This window comes from Anomalospiza imberbis, chromosome 8 (assembly GCF_031753505.1).
Source record: "Anomalospiza imberbis isolate Cuckoo-Finch-1a 21T00152 chromosome 8, ASM3175350v1, whole genome shotgun sequence".
In the NCBI taxonomy this organism is placed as follows: domain Eukaryota; kingdom Metazoa; phylum Chordata; class Aves; order Passeriformes; family Viduidae; genus Anomalospiza; species Anomalospiza imberbis.
In genome coordinates, this window is record NC_089688.1 from 17,711,565 (window position 1) to 17,734,261 (window position 22,697).

Genomic DNA, 22,697 nt, shown 5'->3' on the forward strand with positions numbered 1-22,697 from the left:
TACCTAATCCAACAAAACTGGAATGATAGAAGCTGACCATATCTATATAAGCAGACCATATCTGAGTAAAAATAAAGCTTTCTAGTTGACAGCCTGGTGGGAGATGTAGTTCCTTTTAAAAAAATTTTTGAAACATCAAGAATCATTTATATCAGAACAGTACTTTGGATCACATGCCTGCATCTTTGGTACTAACAGCTCCAAAACCATGTTCAATTTTTGAACAACCTCAGACTGTCAACTCTTCAGTACATGTTAAATTTCTCATCAAATGCACACAGTATGAGGCTCTAGTCTCAGCTCTTCTTCAAGTTTTGTATTTAGATTTTTGTTTGCATCTCCATTTAGAGGCTTCCAACCTTTCTCTTTCCCTAGGGAGCACATCTCAATGTTTTATTTAGTGTTCAGATAATATCTTCATAAAGATCTGTAAATAGAAATATGTGACAGCATGTGAAGACAGTACAAGCACTGCAAACTGAAGTGACAGAAGTAGAACAAAGAATCCTAGAAAGGTTACAAAAACAAAAATAACCACGTGAGATGAAAAATAATGTATTATATGAAAACAATAAGTATGTTATGGAAAAATGAATCCTGAAAACCACCACAATTGACAGGGAATGGTTAATTATGAAGGAATTTGTATGTGATAAAAGCAGGAAAGAATGCATTGTTTTGTCTGCAAAATAAGCGATCTCACATCACCAATCCTCTTCCAACATATTACATGGCTCTGTGAACTTAAGATGATATTATACTATTACCTGCTCTATGCTCAGCTGAACACCTTCTTAGCCTCACAAACAGGATTCTTTCCCTGCTACTCCTGTCTGAATTAAGCGATTTTCCTAAAACTGGAACAAGCCTATTATCTGTGAAAATCAGACTTCTGTGAAAGTTTTATTTTTCAACAAAATTATTAGGTGATCTAGCCATGAAAAAGCAAGAGTTAAAATGTTACTGGCTGTTTTGTTACTATACAGCCTACATACAAGCTAGTGTAAACAGTTTTTCAAGGCTATCGCAACTACTTATGTGATTCAGAACTAGTTCCACCCCTTCTCCCTGCACATATAGCATGCAGGGTTTTCTTATAAACTAGTATTGAGTGTGCTGAGTTGCTATTCAACCAGGCAGGCAGTTCTGTAGTTGTCACCAGTAGATACAAACCTCACTGTCCTGCACTGACACACATTCCTAAATGCTGTCTCATGTTCCCCTAGGATTTTCTGTAAAGATATACATTTATACTTTAGGACCATATCTTCTGAAATGGGATCAGAAAACTGAAATTCAGCATTAGTGTCTACAATACTATCCAGAAATAAGCCAGAGAACATGATGCAAACCTCAAACCATGGAGAATATACACGAGGAACAATTCAACTTGACTCTCATCCTGAACAGGCAATCATTTCTGATGGAATCATCTCCCCTACACCACTCCATGGCTTTAAGACAAGAAAGTGAGTAGAAAAAAAGGTGATGCAGAACTTATTAAAAGGGATGTGAAAATATCACAGGGCCATGCTACTAAGTCAGAAAAAAATTTCTAAAGGTCTGAAAGCCAACAACCTGCAGCACCAAAGGCCAAAGTGTTAGGGAGAGAGGGCTGGCTGGCCCCTTCATGAGCCTGTTGGGGCCGTCAGTTCCTGCAAGATCTTCCCCACAGAAGGCAGCTGGGGTGCCTTTTTGGGCTTAAAGGGGAAAACAACAGGACAGAACAATAACGATACAACATGGAATCCATCTTTCCCCCCAGCTCCTCGCCTTTCTCCTGCCTGCAGGAAACCCTTGCAAGAAGCCACAGCAAGAGTTTGTTGACTCTCTCTCCCCTCCAGCTGGATTGGTGTCAATAGCAGTGAGGCACACGCACTTCCTAATTAAGATATTTAAAACTGCTCATCACAACATATACATACCACTTGCCTGTTTATGACAAAAATTAATCTCAAAGGCTCAACTGCTACAACATTAACAAATCAACATGGTGCAACAAACAAAACTGGTTTTTCTAGTAATAGCAAGATTGTCTTTTGAGTCACAGTTAAAGAGACTGACTCACCATCTCATTGCTGGTTTAAGATTAACTCTACTCTGATCTCATATTTTTGCAGTTTTACTCCAGCTATACACCTCACTGCTTGGGAATAGATTCTGCTCTCTCAATAGTCTTGTATGGTAAACATGAAGTAAATAAAATAATTGAATACTGATGTCAATAGCTTCATCGAATGAGGGTTTTTTAATTTCTCCATCCATCAAAAATTTCAATAATAGTGTTTACCCCCAACCTTATGTGGCTCCTATTATGTCCAATTTCAGTCAAATACCCTTACAAGTCGATTCTTTTCATCCTTCTTGTGTACTTGTTTAAATAAAAATAAAGATGTGTATTTTTAACTCCATACAGAAATACATTTTGGTTTTAAGAGCTGCGTTGAATGCCATACTACAACGAGCCATGAAGGAGTGGTCCTTCTAAGGATGATAACTAATATGTTTATGGGTAGGTGGTAACTATATGCTACCTCCTCTCTGGTGGATGATGGCCCACAAGCCAACACTTTCACAGAAGCTAATGGGCCAGTTAACATTTCTGCCCAAATTGCACTGAAACTGAATTTGTTGTCAAGTTACAAATAGCAGGGAGTCTCTGGATCTTAGAAACTATTTACAATATAGGTGGATGAATGGTAGTATTTGTTGAGAAGTAAATACATTCTTTTATCCTAATGTCTCTTTAGTGCTCAGATACTTTTCAGACGAGCTGACAAACCACCTTGCCCACTCTGTGATTCTGTGAAGAATTGCCTGTACAAAGACATGTGAACAATAACACCTTAAAAGAAAATTTTGTCTCCCGCAGTTTTTCTAACACAAACAAATAGGCAGCAATCTACAATATTATCTCTTAATCTGCCTCTGATTATACAATTCTTGTTGATGACAAGCTAAACCTAGAAGGTGTTTGGATGCATGGGGGGAATCCTAGCAATGAGATTTCACATATCTTGGATACCTCCTTATCCCAAATCCCACATCTAAAGGAATAGCTGCACTGAAAAGAGCACATGGGCTGAGAATTTCAAACTGATACCCAAGGAAGAGCAGCTTGAGACATCACAAACCACAATTGTTGCAAGCAAGTCCCTAAAAGCTCCCTGAAGATGTGGCAGGAGGGTTAGTATTATAACCTGGCAGGTAAACATCTTCCAGAGACAGCATCCTGACTTCTCTCTTCAATGCAGCTTCCTCACTTCCATCTCAGCTGTCTGAACTTCCTAAAGAATTAAAAGTGGAGTGGAAATAGCTGAAAGAAGGAGAATGAAAAATTAACTAAGTGATATCTATTAATAACAGCTTAGGGGAATCAATGAGACAGACTGGGAATGTGATACTCCCAGGAGAGTGAGAAAGGACAGGCTGGACCTCAGAATGCCATCATGCTCTGAGAAAGAAGCTTGGAATTAAGTACACTTTAAAAATAAATCCCAATCATTTCTGAGTGTCTCTCATGGCTGCAGTTTTAATGCTGAATCTCTGCTCACAATGTTTCTGACTTTCAGCCAAATATTTGAAAGTCAGTATGATCTTTTTTCCCCTCCTCCCTAGCCATCCATAGTTTTAAAGCATTCCCACAGCTGTGAAAGAAATGATAGCTGGGAGGGAACAGTGCTTGGGTACCCAGAGGCTGCCCTCTCACATTTTTTCACAGCTGGAATTCTTCATGGTCTTTGGCACAAACTCTTGCTACTGCCTTGGCTGCTAGGCTGCCCTTTGTATGGGTGCAGCTATCTGAACAGTTTCAGAATTATTTTTAATTGGAGAAATACTGGATTTTCCCATAAGTTCACATAAAAATAGACAGCTATTACCATATGAGAACAAAAAAATGGAAAAGTAGCAAGCCTATCTGGAGTAGATGTTAATAATTCAAACAGATTCATATTACAGACTACAGATATGAAGCACAGGCTGCATCTTAAGCATCTCAAAGATGTGCCACCATTTCCCTTATCCACATGCCCCTTCCCTTGCAAAACTAACTCCACTGTGAAGTTCAGTTTGCAGCACTAGAGTTGCTAAGCATGAGTGAGCTCCTGGAGAGCAGGCAGCAGGCAGGAATCACAGGAGCCAGCCTCCTGTCTGCCCACTTCTTCAGCACAGGAGGTAACCTGTGCTACTTCAGCCTCCCAGTTTGCTGCCATTACTGTCTGTCATTATTTAAGTGTAAACAGGAAGAACACAGGAAACTGAAGCAGGGTCAGGCCACTTGGGATGGATGTGGGGAGGTTGTCAGAATAAGTAGAAATGAAACAGGAAAGGCCAAGACCCAATTCAATCTGTCCAAGGATGTTATAGACAACAAGAAAGGCTTTTCCAATGCATCAACAAAAAAAGGAAAATAAAGGATAATGTTATTAAATGGAAGGGTACCCTGGAGCAGGGGGTGCAGAGAAAGCAGGTACTGAACACCTTCTTGCATTAGTCTTCATGGACAAGACCAGCCCTCAGGCATCTCTGACCCAAGAGAGGGAAAAGGAGTTTGGAAGGAAGACTTTGCCTTGGTCGAGGAGGACTAGGTTAGAGAACACCTAAACAGATTAGACATCTACAAGTCCATGGGCCCTGATGCGATGCAGTCATGAGTACTCAGAGAACTGGTGAATGCCAAGGCAAGATTGTTCATGATCATCTTTCAAAGGATGTGGCAATAAGGAAAGATGCCTGAGGACAGGAAGAAAGCAAATGTTATCCTGGTCTTCAAAAAAGGCAAGGAGGATTTGGGGAAGTACCAGAAAATAAGCCTCAGCTTATTCCCTGGGAATGTGATAGAGTAGCTGGTTTGGGAGGCCATCTCCTTCCACATGATGACAAGAAAGTGATCAGGAGTAGTCAGCATGGATTCACTAAAGGTACATCATGCTTGACCAGCCTGATGGCCTTCTATGATGAAACAACTACCTGGCTGGATGAGGGAAGAGCAGTGGATATTGTTTACCTAGACTTCAGTGTGGCTTTCAACCCTGCCTCTCACAACATCTTCATTGGCAAAATCAGGAAGTGTAGACTGGATGAGTGGTCAGTGGATGGGGAACAAGCTGAACAGCAGATCCCAGATGACTGTAATCAGGGTCTCGTTGGAATTCTACCATTCGTGGTGTCCCACAAGGTTCAATAACTCCAGATGATGGGGCAAATCAACTCTTTTAGAGGCTCTGAAATATTAAGAGGCACCCCATCATGTCATTAGAGAAATCAATGACAGGTAAGAGTCACACAACAGAGACATGGGACATCTTGTAATGGGATGTGCACATACAGAGCACAAATGCAAATGCAAAAATGAAAATGGCAAATGCATTTTCTAACACATGACCAGATGTGTTCTTATTGCATGCATAGGATCTGTCAGAATTTCATTCACCTGAAAAATGTACCTTTTTCATGTGCTAGGAAAAATCTAGGGAGCTTCTGGGTAGGAGCATAGTGGGGACAGGACTAGAAGAATAAACCCTCCGGTCCTCAAACCACTTCCTGCCCACAGCTGAGGAACCACCAACAAACAGGACAGGAATGGGAATGTTCTGGCCTGTGTTGGTGTATTCTTGGCATCCTAGGATTAATGTTTTTGAAACCTCAGGCTGCCTTGACAGTTTTGAAAAGCTGTAAGTGCAGGATGAAATGTCCTAAATTAATATGCCTGCCTAAATTGTGAAGATTTTACTTTGGCTAAAGAGAGTTGATTTCCCCCTCCCTCCTCCTCTTTTCAAGAAATAGAAGTCAATGTACTCATTTAAATACCACTTCTACTATGCAATTTGGCCCTTCAGTTTATGCTTGAAACTTTGCCTCTCTCCACTTAGTTTATGAACTTGATGCCTGAGATGTACTGAAATATGGCTGATAACACCAGCACTGCATTAGCTGTGATAAGTGCCACAGCTAAAAGTCAGGTGATACAGAAATCCTTTGTGTCATTCCACTAAAACATAGAGCTGTGATGGAGAGAGAGTGACAGCAGTGCCTAAAGATGCTCACCAAGTCTGGGCTGCCAAGTGCTGGGTGCTGTCTAAGCATGCAGCTGGCAGTCTCTGCTGTCTGCAAGAAGTAACAACTGGTTGAGACAAACAATGACTAAAAATAGTCTGAGGAGAGAGCAGTAGCTAATGAGCATGTGCCTGGCTTTTTCAGACCACAACAAGAGTTGGTCCATGCCCTGCAGAGTTTATCATCATAACGGCCTAGAGAACAGACAGGCAGGGAATTGCAGGCAGACAAAGGGAGCAGTGTGTGTTCACACCCCCACAACAGGCATCACCAGAGCAGGGGAAGGAACTCTTACTGCTCCGTTCTGTGTCGTGCCTAATCCACAATCCACAACGGGAACCTGTCACACACAAATACACACATTCCCAGCACACCTGCTTGCTGCTATATATTCCACTCACCTGAGCTGAGCAGTGTGTGTGCAGTTAACTTTTACAGACACCTTTCACAGACTCTGCAAGTTAATCACAATACCAAGGGATTGGAAAGTATCTCAAAGCTATTATCAAAGGAGAAAGAAAAAAAATTGTATGAGACAAAATAACTGAATGAGATGTCTGTTATTACAGCACATCTGCAGCAAGGAGAAGAAAGCAAAACCAAAGGCAGATTTAGGTTATTTCTTGACTTGGAAGTACTGATTCTTGGAGTGCTAGTATTCAATCACTTTTGTGCTGGATTTTATAAAATAAAATAAAAGATAAACCTAGAAAATGTTATCACCAAAGACCAAATGAAGAACAGAAGATGGAGTTAAACCTGATTCTAATGGAAAATGAGCTTACAAGGCAAAATTCCATTAGGAAACAGTTTGAGATTGTCAATACTCACTTTTATACAGATTTAACTAAATTGACACAAACCCCAACACAGTTAAAATAGATGTAGCCCTTCAGCATAACTCAAGTCAGAGTACATTAAATGTGTATCAGCATGACTTGGTTGGATAGAGAATTAACTAAAAATCAATTTCCATTTAGTTAAGTGGGTTCAGTAATAGAGTGCCAACCAGACACAAGCAATGATGAATTCTAACAACTGCTGTTATTTCTTCTCTAGATTCCAAGTCCTAGCTCCAGTACTATGACTGACGTGCTGTATAAATTAGTCTGCAAGTTTAATTCATAAAACCTTAGTGATATACATCTCAAGCTACGATATAATCACAATTAATGCAAGAACCTCTAGGCAACACTGATTAGGCAAGGCTTTGCTAGATTTTGACCTTCTCTAGCACCTCCATTTTCTAGTGAGTCTGGGCATAATGATGGAGGAATTCAGCTCCAAAAACCTCCCTATCCCTTTGTGGGTCTAAAACAAAGACATGAGCAGAACTGTCACAGTGCAGTTTCCTCTCTGACATTTCTCATGCTCTCCCTCTTGTGGCAAAGAGAGTAACTTTTTTTTCTTTCAATAAAGCAAAACCTTCAATTCATTCAATAAACAACTTTATGTATGAGCCAGCACACATTGCCGAGCCAACACAGAAAAAAACAAAAACCAAAAGCTGTTATGAAACAAAGCAGAGGCTCTCTCCTACCTTGTTTTTTCATTTCTAATAGTGGCACTTGCATCAGACAAAGTGCTGATACCAGAAATCTAGAGATCCTATCACACCATCTCCTTTCTTTATAGCTGAGGTTTTTTAAACCACTTCCTTTGATTCTCATATTTGGCCCATTGTGACTGTGTTGTAAACTGCACTCTATATCATGTAAAACGCATTCTCTTACAAGCTTTCATCTCTTTAGCAGGAGTGAGATTTGCTTTTATGGAAAAACAGCAGCAGACCAATAAAGATGTTAGGAAGGGAGGGAAACAGAGGGACCAAAGGCCATTCTCTGCCTGCAGATGCACAGTACAAACTTCAGTCCTGCTCACTCTGTTACCAAGCAATTCAAAATGAGGATTGAAGGCAAATCCAGCTTTAGTATCCATGAAGTCTCAGAGAATGGGATATTAATAACCATGGCATGTCAACACCTGTAATAACAGTCTTTCATAACATACATTTCCAAAGAAAAATTAGTATGTCCTCTTAAAGGTTACATTATACCCACTCTGTTTCCAAATCTATTTTGTATTAGCTACATCCAATGTCAACTCCCCTCAATTAGACACATTCATTATTCAAGCTAATCCAACATGCCCTTGAGAACTGGGATGAGGAAACAAGGGTATCACTGCAGGGACAGACACATCTTCAAACAACTGCAGCTTTAAACAGTCTACAGATGGTGGCGTCAGGCCAAAGGACTGAAAATAAAATTTACACCCAATCCCAGATACAGAGTAATCTTAGTGTATCACATTTTTAGACTCAAGAACCAGCCAATGACATATTACTTCAAATTACAACCATTTTATTCTACTGTCCACAGTTTACAGGCTCCATGCTATGTGTGAACTACTTCTCCTAACAAGTTATATTTTAAGAGCCAATTTCCTTAAAATGTTTTTCAAATGAGCGTCAAAATGACAGCAAGCAAGCTGACATAAGTAACCCAGTGAGGACCATTAGCTGAGTACAAAATTTTGATTTAGCCATAAAGATTTGCTGTAAGAATTAAAGAAAGCAGACAAAAAATAAAATCTTACAGGCATAACTACTTCATGCTTTCCTTCCTTTATTAAATGTTTAGGTACTAAATATTAGAATTGTTACTCTAGAAGTCTCCCCATGAGATTGGAATGTCATTACAGTAGCAAACCCTATAATCTGACACAGCATGTAAGAAAGCTTCAGTACAAGTGAACAGCATGAGAATCTTATGCAAATTGAATACTTTGAGGGTACTCTAAGGTCAGAAATGCCCAGGCAGTAATGACACACATTGAGAAAGGTCTAGGTATCACTTAAGGGTAAGAACTGTCCTTAAGGATGTGGAAAACAAGCCCACCATAATGCTAGGAAGAGCTGTACTGCTGCAGCTGCTGACTTCCCAACATAGTGAGCAAGCAACACAGAAATATTTGCATGTGTCTTGTCTTACATACATATAAGCTAAGAGGCCACCAGTCTGTTAGAAATAATAATTGAAGCCTAGGAAGATTTTAAACCAGTGCAGGAGGGAACCTCAGTGGAAACAGGAATTTAACACCACAGGAACTATAATCAGCTGTTCTTCCGTTAGATAAAGACCTGCCAATTTGCTACTCTGAATTTACTAAATCTAGCCTTCAGCATTTTTTTTTATTCTTTGATTAGTTTAACCACCTTGATCTAGAGTTTCTAGTCAGTCTGGATACAGAGGTGAAAAGTTCATTCCTATATACAACATACTTCTCCTTTCCCATGTGTCTTTTCTTCAGCACCTCTTTTTGGTCTAACTTGGGCTAGAAGCCTTAACTCCTGAGCAGAGTTCATGAAGTATTTTAGAGTCTGAAGAAGCGTTCCTCTATTTTTGTCCAGCATTTAAAGATTTTTATTAATTCACACAGTCATTTTGTATTTACTTTATAAACTGCATGTTTCCTTGGCATGTGTGCTGTGAATAATAGGGCTATGAATAATATCTAAGGTCCTTAAGTAATGCTACGTCTACCTTCTCCAAAAGTCCTTCTGATGAAGGTTCACTGGATTTGAAGCAAACCTAGAAAGTCATTCTATACAAATGGTGCACAGTGTGCTGGTCTGATCTACCCACAAGCCCACAGCAGGAGGATGCACAGCCATTGACAAGTATTGCTAAGAAAGTTTGCCTTCTGTAACAGTTCCAAATAGAGCTTCAACTTGTACTTCAAAAGTTAATGCTTTCAATAAATTTCTTTCAACCCAGCTTGATAATACTTTGATAGACTTCAAGTGCTTGAACTTTTTCTCAGCAATAACAAAAACTGGGGTTTCAGCACCTAAGTTTCACCTCCTCACCATGGATGCTAAAATAAAGGAAATAGAAAAATCACTGTCAAAATCAGTAGCCTCATCCCTCTGATTATGAAGCACTACCAGTCCTGAGCAATTAATTGTCACACTAGCTACTTGCATGTACACAATTTAGCCAGTTCATTAGGATAACATCACTAACATGACTGTTAGTGAGCACTCACATGGCGCTTTAAATCACTCAGATGCAACAACTGAATAAGAACTCAGAGAAACTACAAAGTGAGAGCTCTCCATACATTTTAGATGGCCAGATACTGGGAAATGAGAATTTGTTGGTTCTGCCCTTCCCAAACCCAATTGTGAAGGCAAAGTGGGTTAGCGGTGTGCAGCAGAAAGGGACACACCTCTCCCCTAACAGGACAATGTAAAGGCTACCTCCTTTAGCACACTGTGAGCGGGCTGGTACACAACATCAAGGACCACCTTACAGCACCAGTCTGACTGCTCTCAAAGTCCTTTACAGCACTGTTAGTATTGCCAAGGGGCAAACACACTTCTGGTGCAAAACAACTTGTCCTGCCCCTTCCAATAATCCCCATCCTGGGAGGACACTTTGGATGACAGCATTTATGTACCCTCCTTAAACAGGGCCTCATTTCAATAAACAGCAGTTCTAAAGGAGCATCTGGGTAATGACCTTGGCTTCCCTAGAAACAAGGCACTAAAAGCATAAAAAAAACTCCAACAAACTAACCCCAGTCAAAGCAATCCAAACAGGTTCCATACTTGAAAATTACTTTCAAAAAAATCCTTACTACAGATTAGCTCTAAGGTTAGTAAAACTATTCAAAAGTAGTGTCTACTTTTTTGGAATACCTCCTGCATGTTTAGATAAGTCCGGAAAAATAGATAAATTACTTTTATCTTCACTGGGATAATAACTGTTCCTTCATATATCAAAGCAGTTACTATAAAGTTACTATTAAACCAAAGCAAAGGTCTTTGCCTCAAAGAAACAGACAAGAACAGAGGCAGATCTTGCAGTGCACACACAATGAGTAAGTAAAAATACTAAAATTATGGTCAGACCATCTACTTAGCACATCTTTAGAATTTACCACCCCTTATATCTAGCACAGTCCATTTTCAAGAGAGATGCACAAACACTGCATATTCTTCAGCTATTGCATTTTACTTTGCATTTCCAACATAAGAGAGGTATAGCCATAAGTTATCATACCTCTGAGAAGGATGAAAGTTTAAGATGCATTAAATTGCTAGCCAGTGATCACAGAGCTCCATCCTAATACTAAGAGCAGAACAGTAAGCTTATCTGAAAAGAGAACAGATTTTCTGATGATGATAACAACAGAACTCAGGAGGAGTTATAGTTAATCACCTCACTTTCCTCTTATTTTTAAGAAAGCTCATTACATCAAGAGGAAACAGAGGCACTGCAAGCTTTGACAGAAGAGCTTGAACTATGCATAAGGAGTAAAGAAGTAGAAAGCTGCATCTGATTCACTGGAGAAAGAAGGTCAGGGGGAGAATGGAAGTAACCAAGCAGCAGAAGACATGTCTCCACAGGTCCAAGAGCAAGGAATTGTAAGATTTGAATTCCACATTCTCAACAAATACACCATTTTCCGCACTACACTGTCCTGCAGAAAAGACCATCCTCCAAATAAGGAGAGCTTTAGACACTTCACATATGTTTCTATACATCCTGTGAGCACTCAGAAATCACAGAAGAAAGGTTTTTTCCTTTGTTTTAGACAAACCAATGGATAGAGGGATGTTCTCTAATATTAAGCAGACACATCCACTTGTAGAAACAGAATGACTGCTTTGAGGCTGTCATCTCTGTGTTGCAGTAAACAGAGAAATGCCTGTATCAGGGGAGGAAAAAAATATGTGCATGTCTTATTTAGGATATAAACTGGTTCTATGCCATTTTTTACATGCTGCACAAAATGAACCAGAGTATTAAATATAAACCTGACACTGATGGTGATACAATGTTAATGTCTAACACTCACTGTGGACTAAGTAGCTGTAAGTATCTCAAGGGTATTTAATAAGTATGAATATATTTAAGGGTTGCAAATGGCAAAAATATTATATAAAATTATGATTCTTCCCCATTTCATTCTAAGCTGGACCTCAAATATTGTGTGTCTCAGGCTTTCCAGTTCATTTGCATGGATTCAAATTGGTGTCCAAACCTACATAACCTTTTCTAGGCCCACAAGCAGAAGCTGCCTTCCCTGCTTTTTCTGAGGCTCATTCTCTTTCAGTGATGCAGAAATCACAGGGATGCATACAATGCAAAAATATGTTTCAGTGTATAATTTAGCCACTTCTGAAAGTTCTCATGGCTGCTGAATTCTGGTATGGCAACCTGGACTAGCTCTACACACAACTCACAAAACATCAGGTCCACTCATGTGATAGTAATTACAAAACTCCCAGAGGAGAAGACCTTGATGGAGGCTTCAGTTGAAAGCTATTATCTCGTTCATATTGATTCCCTATAGCATTTACATTTTAGAACAGAACAGATCTGCCAGAACTGAAAACTACTGGGACTATTACTCTGATTTGACTGGACACAACATCCTAACACAGGCTGAGGATGTCAGAACTGACTGATTTGCCCCCAGGAGAAATCTACCCAAGAAAATCACCCTCCTCATCTCCACACATAATCACAAGTAGATATTCTCCTTTCTATGACTATTTTTGATCCAGATTACCAGATCCTTTATCCCTGACTTTGATGACATTTATTCACATGAAGAGCACTCATTATAGAATCAGTATTGGACACTAAAGGGTGTATCTTTTAGGAAATTGCCACTAAAATATCAATGCCTCCCCTGCATATCAGACACTGGTTGCTGAGACTGGGCATGCCTTCCCAACCCGTCATCAAGCCACACTGTCTCACTGGGACCCAGGCAATAATAGCTGGCCTCTGCTGCCTTAAAGATGGCTTTCACTTAAGACTGACAAAGAAGCAAAGAATAAGGTTAAGATATCCATCAACATGGCATTTAAGCATGATTTTTTTGGACAGACTACTGAATGCTAATCTGTGCTGGGAGACAGGAATCCCAAGTTTTCTCCTGCAGTCTGCCAGGACCTTCTTTTCAGAGCTGCCATGCCCTCCTATCTCCCATTGCCTTCAGTGAGCGTTCTGCACTGCATTTCTGAAGGTCAGTCCCTCAACTCCTCAGTGTCTCAGCAATCTCATCAGTAAAATAGGAACAGGTTAGATCTGTACTCCAGCTGAATTACTCCCAAGCACTGTAGTGCTGTGTGTCATCATTTATTTTCTGCCTTTATTTTGCTCTGAATCAATGGAGCACTCAACAACTGCAGATTTACAGCTGCTTCAGGTCTCCTCAAGCAATGCAGCTCTGAAAATTCAAGTTATTGTTCTAGCCGACTGTGCCAGGATATTCACAGGCAGCTCTAGGGTAATAACTACTGTTAAAGTTTGCAACAAAATAGGTCCAGCTGGAACCTGAATCTGAACTACACTAGGTGGTGATATTTGGGTGGTGCTCAATGTTACTGAGGCTATTCCATTCCCAGAATTCATGATTCTCAGATCATACACTTCCTATTTAGCTGAACTAACAGATCAAAGTCTCAAACCCAGACTTTTCTTTTAAGAAATAGATCCCATTAGTGGACCTGAGATACCACATTCCCTGGCTCAAATTCCAGCTGATAAAAGAGCATTTTTGGTCTCTGCCTCAGTTTTCCTTTCTATAACACACAGAAAATACATCTACAGAAGTGGAGCTATTTTTACTGAACTGAACTCTAGCTAACAAAAGCCCAGGGAAGGTAATATTGATTATGCTTCCATGAGTGGCCAGATGACAGGTAGACAACAAGAGGTTAAAACAGTTCAGCAGAGCAGCCTCCAAAAGTAGTAGATAGCAAAAAGTACTTTTATCATCACTGCAGCTGAGCTGGCTTCAACAAAAAGAAAACTTCTCTTTCATAAGAAAAAAAGTTAGCAACTTCACTGAGAAGCTAGGAGGAAAAAGTACAAAAACTAACAGTTCAGTAAACAGGAGCAGTATCACCACATAAAGGCAACAGATATTCTGAGGCATCAACCCAATAAGTAAAAAAAGAGAAAAAAAGTATGGAAAATATAAAATGTATTATTCAAAATACTGTATACCCCCTGTGCTAGGCAAGACTGTCCAGAAGGATCACTTCACTACAACAACAGACATTTAGCTGCAATATTGAAATGTCTTTTCCAGAGCTTAAGTTATCGCTAGCTGTTAAAGACATGATAAAACCTAGTGTAGGGGTAGATTAACTCCCACCTGCTGCTCCAGAGCCCAGTCACTTCAGAGACATCTGGTGCTAGCCACTGCCAGACAGAATACCAGCCCCTGGGTTAGACCCAGTCTAGCAACTGCTGCTTTCTCAGAAAAAGAAAACAACAGACTTGATAATTTTATATTAACAGCACAGCAAGATTTCTATCCAGGGAAACTGAACTGTAAGTGAAAACAGACCTTGAGCATGTTTTGGTTTAGCTACTATCAGAAAAAGGCTACTGTTGCAGAGATTTCCTCAAGTATGATATCACTCCTGCTTTGGGTAATTCAGACAAGCCAAACCTGTCTGCAACACCAGCTTGTGTCTCTAACAGTTTGAGCTACTCACTTTGGATAAATCATTGCGATGTTGTCAGTGAGAGGAATGACCTGATTAATTAAGACTACCATGAATTCATGTGGGAGGCTCAGTAGTCTAGAGCTAAGAAGACACAGAGCTGTGGGAAACAGGAGTGGGCGATGCCATCAGACTAGAAAGGCTCCTGTTCTCTGAGGCAGTAAAGCAAATTTTAGGGCATTTTCCATAGTACCAGAAAACATTCCAGTTGTGCAATACAAAACAAGGGTGCAAATTCTGTCTGCCTTATTCAGATGTATTAAAATGCTATGAAAGGATAAACTGTTTCATGTCAGATCAGGCATAGTCTGCTTCAACAGGCATAAAGTACCACCATGAAACCCTACTATGTGTTCTGCCTTATCCAATATAAACACCGATTAATTGATCACATGGATAAAATCATATTTATACTGTCAGGTGATCTAGCAATACATGTTGTGTATTAATAAGCAAGGAACCAGGATGTTTAAAGGCAGTAATTCACAAATCATCTCACCATCAGTGTGCTATGGGACCCTTTCCAGCCCCTTAAACAGCCTATGAAGCTTCTCAACTAGTCTAGTCTCCTTTGTTTCAAAAAGTTAACTCAAGTCACACACTCCCTTGTGTGTTTCTCCTATACTGAAGTCTCTGTACCATATATATGGCAATATTAAATCTTCAGAATCAGAAGGAAATTACAAGATAATATAGAAACATACAGTAAGATCCTAAGTCATTGCCACCGTCAGCAGGTACAAAACTGCCCAAGTCTGGCTGAGACTGGGTAAATCACTGACAGCAAAGTCTAAGAGCCCCTTTACATTGCTGCTGTTTTCAAGCAGATTCCCCTCATTTCCTTGGAATCTCATTCTCCTTCCTATAGTGATGACTGAACTATACTTTGCCTCCCAAGGGAGAGCTGGATGCCTGTCACTTGAATTGCTTACAGCCAAGCCACTCAAAGCACATGAGAATATGCTGAGGGGAACAATACTGCATATGGTTTCTCAGCATTCCTGAGAGCTACAGACAGAAAGGGATTGATGGAGTCAAAGCCCTCCCTCCCACCACCCTTGAGCCCGACTCTGTGCTCCAGAGGGGTGTCTGACCCAGTGGGCTAATCAGCAAGGCACACACATTGGCATACACAGATTTTCCCACACAGAAAGCCAAAACACTGGTTTTTCAAAGCGTTACTTCAAGAGCTAGACACAAAAGACCTACATGCTATGGGAAATGGGAGTAAAGTCCCAGATTCCACCTTTTTAGAGGTGCTTAAGTGGTTTAAACTTCAGGAAGATGCTGGCCTCCGTATGGAAAAGAAACCAGCCCTCACAGAGTATGAGGATACAGCAGTAAAGTAGAAGGTTCATCCAAGAGTTTTCCCGTAAGGGACTGACTGTTCCCTCTCTTACCCTAGGCACCTGCCTTAGTATCCAGAGCTACTCTAGGCAAAATCAATCATCTTGGGCAGCAGACTTGCTGTGCTCATCACACTTTCAAATGACACTTTAAACCTCAAAAGTACTGTCTGGCAGATCTTTCTTTTAGCACTACAGGCTGGGGGCAGAGTGTCCGGAAAGTGGCCCAGGGGAAAAGGACCTGGTGCTGTTGATCGACAGCAGCTGAACATGGTGATCCAGCATGTGCCCAGGTGGCAGAGAAGGCCAATGGCATCCTGACTTCTACCAGGAATATTGTGGCCAGCAGGACCAGGGAAGTAATTGTCCCCCTGTACTCAGGACTGGTGAGGCTACACCTCTAGTCCTGTGTCTACTTCTGGGCCCCTCATTTCAAAAAGGACATTGAGGTGCTGGAGCATGTCTAGAGAAGGGCAACAGAGCTGGAGAAGAGTCTCAAACTTTAGTCCTATGAAGAGTAGCAGAGGGAGCTGGTGTTGCTCATCCTGAGGAAAAGGAAGCTCAGGGGAGACCTTACTGCTCTCTGCCTGCAAGGAGGCTGGGGCAAGGGTCAGCCTCTTCTCTCAAGGTAACCTGTGACAGAACAGGAAGAAAAGCTATGTCAAGGTGGATATTACTCAGAGTAGTTAAACTTTGGAAGAGACTGCCAAGAGAGAGTGGTGAAGTCACAATCCCTGGAAGATGTCCCCAAGAACAACGAATGCAAGCTCTGCCTGTGGTAGGATGCCAGACTAAAAGCCCTTATGTAGAGATGAACACTGCATTTAGGAAAAAGGAGAGGAGAGGCTATAAAACAAGCTGGTGGAGAGAGAGTTCATCCCATTTTGTGCAGTTTAGAAAGCTTTTCTGTCAAGCAAGTGATGCAGTAACAGAGAGCAGAAGCAATGTCACTGCAGGGGTTCATGCTGCATTTATGAGCTCTCTCACTATGAAAGCCTGAATGCAGATCAACAAGTAACAAGACTATTGACAGTAAATACAAGTTAGAGGTTATGTATACAGCGGATGTTACCAAATCTTCAGGTGTGATAAAACACAGCAGGCAATTTAACCTATAAATGGAAGTTCCTTGAAGGGGCACAGACTAAGGAAAGAATTGCTTCAGCTTCTCAGCTTATGTGGTTGTTACACATTAAAAACCTCTGTGCTCCTGCCCTCAATGCAGCAGTATTCCACAGTTCCCCTGTTGAACATACACTGATCCACAGCTTGGCTTTTCTGGTTTTGGACCCGTATTTCCTGTCCTGGAAAATTGTATCCCACTCCACTTAATATGTCCTCATTTTTGAGAGACATAGTCCAACACTGCACAAAGTAACACTTTCTTGGATAAAAATGGCAACAAAATATTTTGCACTTCTGCTAAATTATTAATAATGTGGGAAGAAATAAATATTTTTAATTGAAACTGATATTATCAAGTTACAACAATCAAGAACTGTAGAAATACAAGTGCTAAATAAAAAGTCTTTTTAATGAAGTGTCTCAACAAAAGAACTGCAATTAGTTCTTCTTAGCAACTAGCCAACATCAAAAAACAGATGGTGAATTGGACAAGAGACCAAACATATGATCAAGCCTTTGAAATACTATTGGTTAATTCCTTTCCTCTTCAGAGCTAAGTAGTAGAGACCATAAAGGCAAATAGTATTTTTCCACCAACTAACACAGCAACAGCTCTGCCGTGTTAGATCAAAGGTTGCTCCTTGCTTTCATTGACAAAACCAGTCACAGAGACGTTTCCTAGGTAAGTAATAATTGAGCAGATAACTTCAGGATAATATTTCTTCCTAAAACAAATCCCCCAAGTTTTCAAATTTCTAGGTTTTTTTGGTTTTTTTTTTTAATTTTAGCAGAAATAATTAAAGTCTCCCACGTGCCCCAAATGTACCTTCCAAATGCCATCCTTAGTAGCTATAGGCACATGGAAAAAGGAGAGGAAGCACATTTGGGTGCACACAGGGAATACCAGCTGGAGAACCATGCAGGTGGCATACTCTGCTGTGCTCACTAAGAAAATCCATTGACTTATGTTTTGGAAGAGACTGTGAATTCCTCCTTTATCTCCTTTGTTATGTTTTCAGTTTTCAAAAAAATGCAGAATGAAGAAAACTCTGAATTCCTTTTTGCTACTATAGTTATAATGTAAACTGACCACCCTGTTGAAATGAGGAATGAGTTCACATCCTAACTTAATATACATTCTGACCCAACACAGGCTGTTTTTACAGTGCTTAGCTCCCATCACAGAAAAGTGCTTCTCACAGGAAGAAAAGTATGCAACATAATAAGGACACAAGTTCATTCATACACACTGGGAACTTCATAACTCTAAAATACTGCCACTGTGCTACCATGTGCTTCATATGACTGCACAGCCAATCACACTGTCCCTGGGAGAGCCAAATGTATAAGATTATGATAAAAATCTTCTCAGTACTTCTAGGGAGAACTCATTCTTGACTTCTGTTAGAATCTATATTTAGTTACTGTGGAGGCGCAAGAAGAATCTGGAACAAGAAGATAGAGGAAACCATTTAGCTTTTTTTTTTTTTTTTTTTTTTTTTTTAGCTCTGAGGTAGTATTATGAATCCCAAGGCCACATTTCTAAAGTATTTTGGACTGGAAGATGCTGAACAGGTTTTATTTGCATTAAGAATTGCAGACTTCCCAAGTATGGTCTTCTCCTAAACCCTCAGCCCTTTTGCTTCTACACAGGAAAGAATTAAGTTCATCTAAAAGATGTAACTGACCTTTTACAGACTTCCTCTCTTCTATTCCTTTTACACAAAGCACAACCATTATCAAAAAACCTAGTGAGTTTTGCCATCTCAGGTAAGCCCCATTTTCCCAGATTCCCTGTCTTACAAGCCCTATATAAACACTCCACCGTCTTCAATAACAAAATTGTAACAGAAAGAACACCTTGGCAGCTGACATCAGACAAGACTGAAAGGATAAATACAATTTGGTTGAGAACTAGAGTTCTCCTTCATCCTTTATGCTTGCACCAATTTGAAACTTTTTTTCCCTAGTGAACACAAGGTGGGTCCCCAGGAGACCTAAACTGAGCAGGACTGGTTGATGACCAGATTAAAACAAGTAAAGGCAGAAGTCACAATCTTGGTTACATTGCATCACTGGAAAACCACCAGAAATCTTTGTAACACTAGGGTGCAAGATTTTTTTTGAAACATCTGATGGAGAACAGTATAAAAAAATGCCAAGAAAAGAAATACAATCACACCAAAACAAGCAAGCACAGGAAATAGTCAAGTGTAAACCATCAACTATAGCATATGGCAAACACTCTCCCAACAGCTTCAGGTTCTAGACGAGTGGGAGCCAACAGTACCACAGGGTGAGGTGGAAGGAGGATTTTACTTCTAGTTCCCTTCCAATTCCTACCATCTATCACGTCCTTCTCCCACATTATGATTTCAGTACACAGCAATCAAGTGATTCTAACGGACAGGGTAAAGGGACAATTCAGTATTCCTGCCCAGGAATCTGTTACTTTCCAGCCAGTAGGGTAATTCTACTACAGGGACAGAAGGGGAGAACAGCAGGGAAGGATGACAACTCAAGCTTTCCATTCTGGCCTTAAACAAATGCAAATATCCTTAAACATTCACACCCCCCCCCCCCCCCCCCCTTATTAAGTTTGTCTCTGCTATCTGCAGATAAGCCACTGCATTCAGGGAGATACTTCAGCCTGCAACTTTCAAGAAGTAGGAATCTACTCATCAGCTAGCCCTATCTGTGCCTGATGTGCTAAAAGGCTATCAGAAAAAGCTGATAGGGCAGATGCAAAACCACAAAACATTGTTATCAGTACCCAGGTCCCCAACCACACCCCTCCGACATCTGCTGAAAGCATTTTCACAGCAAAGCAGACTCGTTGAAGCTCATGATCAAAAGGCCAGTGCACCCGTAGCCTAAACCATTCCTTAAAGCCAAAAAAGCAAAGCAGCAGGGGCAATCTAAATCCGTGGCTTCCCTACATATCTTATAAATTTAGAGCCACCTGAAAAGCACTGGAAAATAAACTTATTGCTTTAAAGGGACCCATGCCAAACACCAAGGAACAAGCAAATTTAAGCAGCATCATACAAAGGCAAATTTGGTCCCTAGTTAAGAATACAAATGACAGCCTGGCACTTCAGGTCTTCCCTCACAGTGACTGATCAGCAAGACAGGGCAGAGACTTTTTACCTCACTTATCATGTTAGTATCAACAGCAAAGTTATAGTAAACTTGAGACTTGTTAAGTTTCATGCACACAAACCTTGTGCAGTCTCCAGCCTCCTACATGAGTTAGGAGAGTCCACTAAGAGATGTATTTATTCTGTTACACAGGAATTACTTAAAATATATTTTCCAAATAAGACAAGAAAATCCTGAAAGACCTACAACAGGCTAGCCTTGAAAGAAGTTCCCAAAACATTTATAAGTATTACATATTCAATAGGGTTCCACAGGAAAAATATAATTTAACACAAATACATATCTCAACTGTACCAGTTCTCAGAGAATGGTGTGGCTTCACTGATGTCTGCAGGTTTACACAAATATGCAATTTTGACACAAACATACTTTGTTCTTTTAAGCCTGAATGCAATATGCTAGCTGAAACACCCATTGTTTGTAGAAGCTCTTCCCAAAGAAGATAAATACAATTTCACTCAAATGAATGAGGTGACTGGATTCATTCCAGAATGAGGACAAATGTTTTTTGATAACAACCAATCTAAGCCTCCCTTTCCTCAACAGATTAAAACCAGAAGCATATGAAAAATCCTACATTATTCCCAAACCAAAATTCAGGGTATTTTGCTCAAATATTTTTTTCCTTATCATATCTTTAGAGGAAAATTCACATCCATTCACTGGGTTCCACACTGACAATCTGGGCATGGTCAACTCAATAATAATTGAAAGACTAGATACAGCTTCACCCGGTCTTCTCTACTCCTGACAGGGAAATTTACTTCAGTATTTATGCTTCAAGTATAACTGACAGTTACTGATATTAGTTCAGATCAGGACACTTTTCCTTTAGCTTTTATACTGCCACCTTTAGCTTTTTGAAGCTTACCTTCATTTGTAAACTTTACCCTAATGCAGCTGTGATGAAGACAGCAGCCCCATACAAGCCAAATGCCCACCAATGTGTTCATTTTTCTTTTTATCTCAAAACTAGAGCATGCATGCAAAATTTCTAGCATTTTCTGAATCATACTTCCAGCACAGTGACTATTAAGGGTGTTTCTTCCAAAATTTTGCACAGAAAGCAATTTTCCCCATTATTTTCTCAAAAATCCAACTTCAGAGGATTTTGATTACTGAAAGAGAATTATTTTCAGCTGTCAAAAAGTCAAAACAGTCAAGCGTTTATTTTACAAACTCCAAACACAGTAACATTTTTGAACACTGTTCTTGTGAGACTGCTTTCTACTGAGGAAAGCTACACTCCTCTTTGGGCTCACACACCATCTATTCTTAGAGCTCCTGAATATCAACTACAAACTTTTCCCAAAACAGACAGGATGTCAGAGGCTGGTCCCGACACATAAACCCATGTAGGAGCCACCCTGGAAGTAACTGAAAATCCTTAGGAGAATTCCAGTAGCTTTAAGTGGGTTAGAGACACTGCCTCCTAAAGCAGTTTCTTGTAGACTACTGGGAGGCTCGACCCTTCAGAAAATATCCAAGCCCTTTACTACACAGAACAGATGAGGAAAGATTGTCAGCTAATGCTACTGCCACGTTAACAGCCTTTCTGAAAAGAAACAACCGGTTTCCCTCCCATCAAATTTTACTTGTTAGTGGAGAAAAAGAACGAGGATTGTGTTTAAAGCATAAGATCACATCGAGACAGTTTTTAAGGGTTTAGTTTAGCTTGCCGAGTTTTTCTGAACCACAGAAGGCGGTGGCACCTCCCGAAGGGCTAGACACGGGGGAAAAGGGCCGGGTTTCCCACTCCCCGGAGCGGGTGCCGCAGGCGGCAGCGGAGCCCGCGGCCGGCGGCTCCCGAGCCGCGCTCCCCCGGCCGGGGCTGCGCGCACCCGCCGCAGACACGCGGGAAGGAGAGGTTCCCCGTCACATCTGAGGGGGAAGTTAGTTACCTCTGGGCTCCTCACGGCAGCCTTTGCAGGAACACAGCCCCATGGCAGGTGGCAGCGTCCCTCGCGGCCCCAGCCAGCCCGCTCCCTGCCAGGCGGGGCCGCCTCCAGCATCCCTGGCAGCGGGGCGGGCAGCCGGGCAAGGGCTCCCGAGAGGCTACGCGGGGGCAGCGGCAGGTTGGTGCCCCGGAGTCCCCCGCCTTTGTCACCCGTATTTCCAGCCGGCCTCGAGGCAGAACTCAGCTTCCCTGCCCCTTAAACCGCACTGGCTTATTAATTATAGTCGCCCCTTTGAAGAGGTGAGAGCCACTGGAGCCTGCTTTATGTGAGAGGCTCTCGGATGGCCAGAGGGCAACAGACACCCAGCATAAACCTTCAGTGTGCATAAAAAGATACCAGATAGACTATTTCACCTCTTGCAAAACTCTCAGGACAGGACAGGGTCATATGGTATAACCCCCACAAGAGTAAACACCATATATCTGAGTCTCCACAGAGATACTGAGTGTTACAGGGACCTTGCATTCTTGCAAAGGTCAGCACTGCTCTAGCAATATTCAGAAGGCTCGT

The 22,697-nt window shown here is 41.0% G+C and overlaps 1 protein-coding gene across 5 annotated transcripts in view; it reads right to left on the bottom strand.

Moving 5' to 3' along the window:
* The window catches only part of ARHGAP22 (Rho GTPase activating protein 22), a 126,546-nt gene that overhangs the window by 65,688 nt on the left and 38,161 nt on the right, over positions 1-22,697 (bottom strand). Inside the window, exon 1 of one of the 5 annotated variants that reach the window (XM_068197556.1) lies at positions 14,242-14,346. The exons of the other annotated variants lie outside the window; for them this stretch is intronic. The gene's annotated coding sequence lies outside the window, so the exon portion shown is untranslated. Of the gene's footprint in view, positions 1-14,241; positions 14,347-22,697 lie in introns of those variants that run through there. 5 annotated transcript variants of the gene reach the window in all.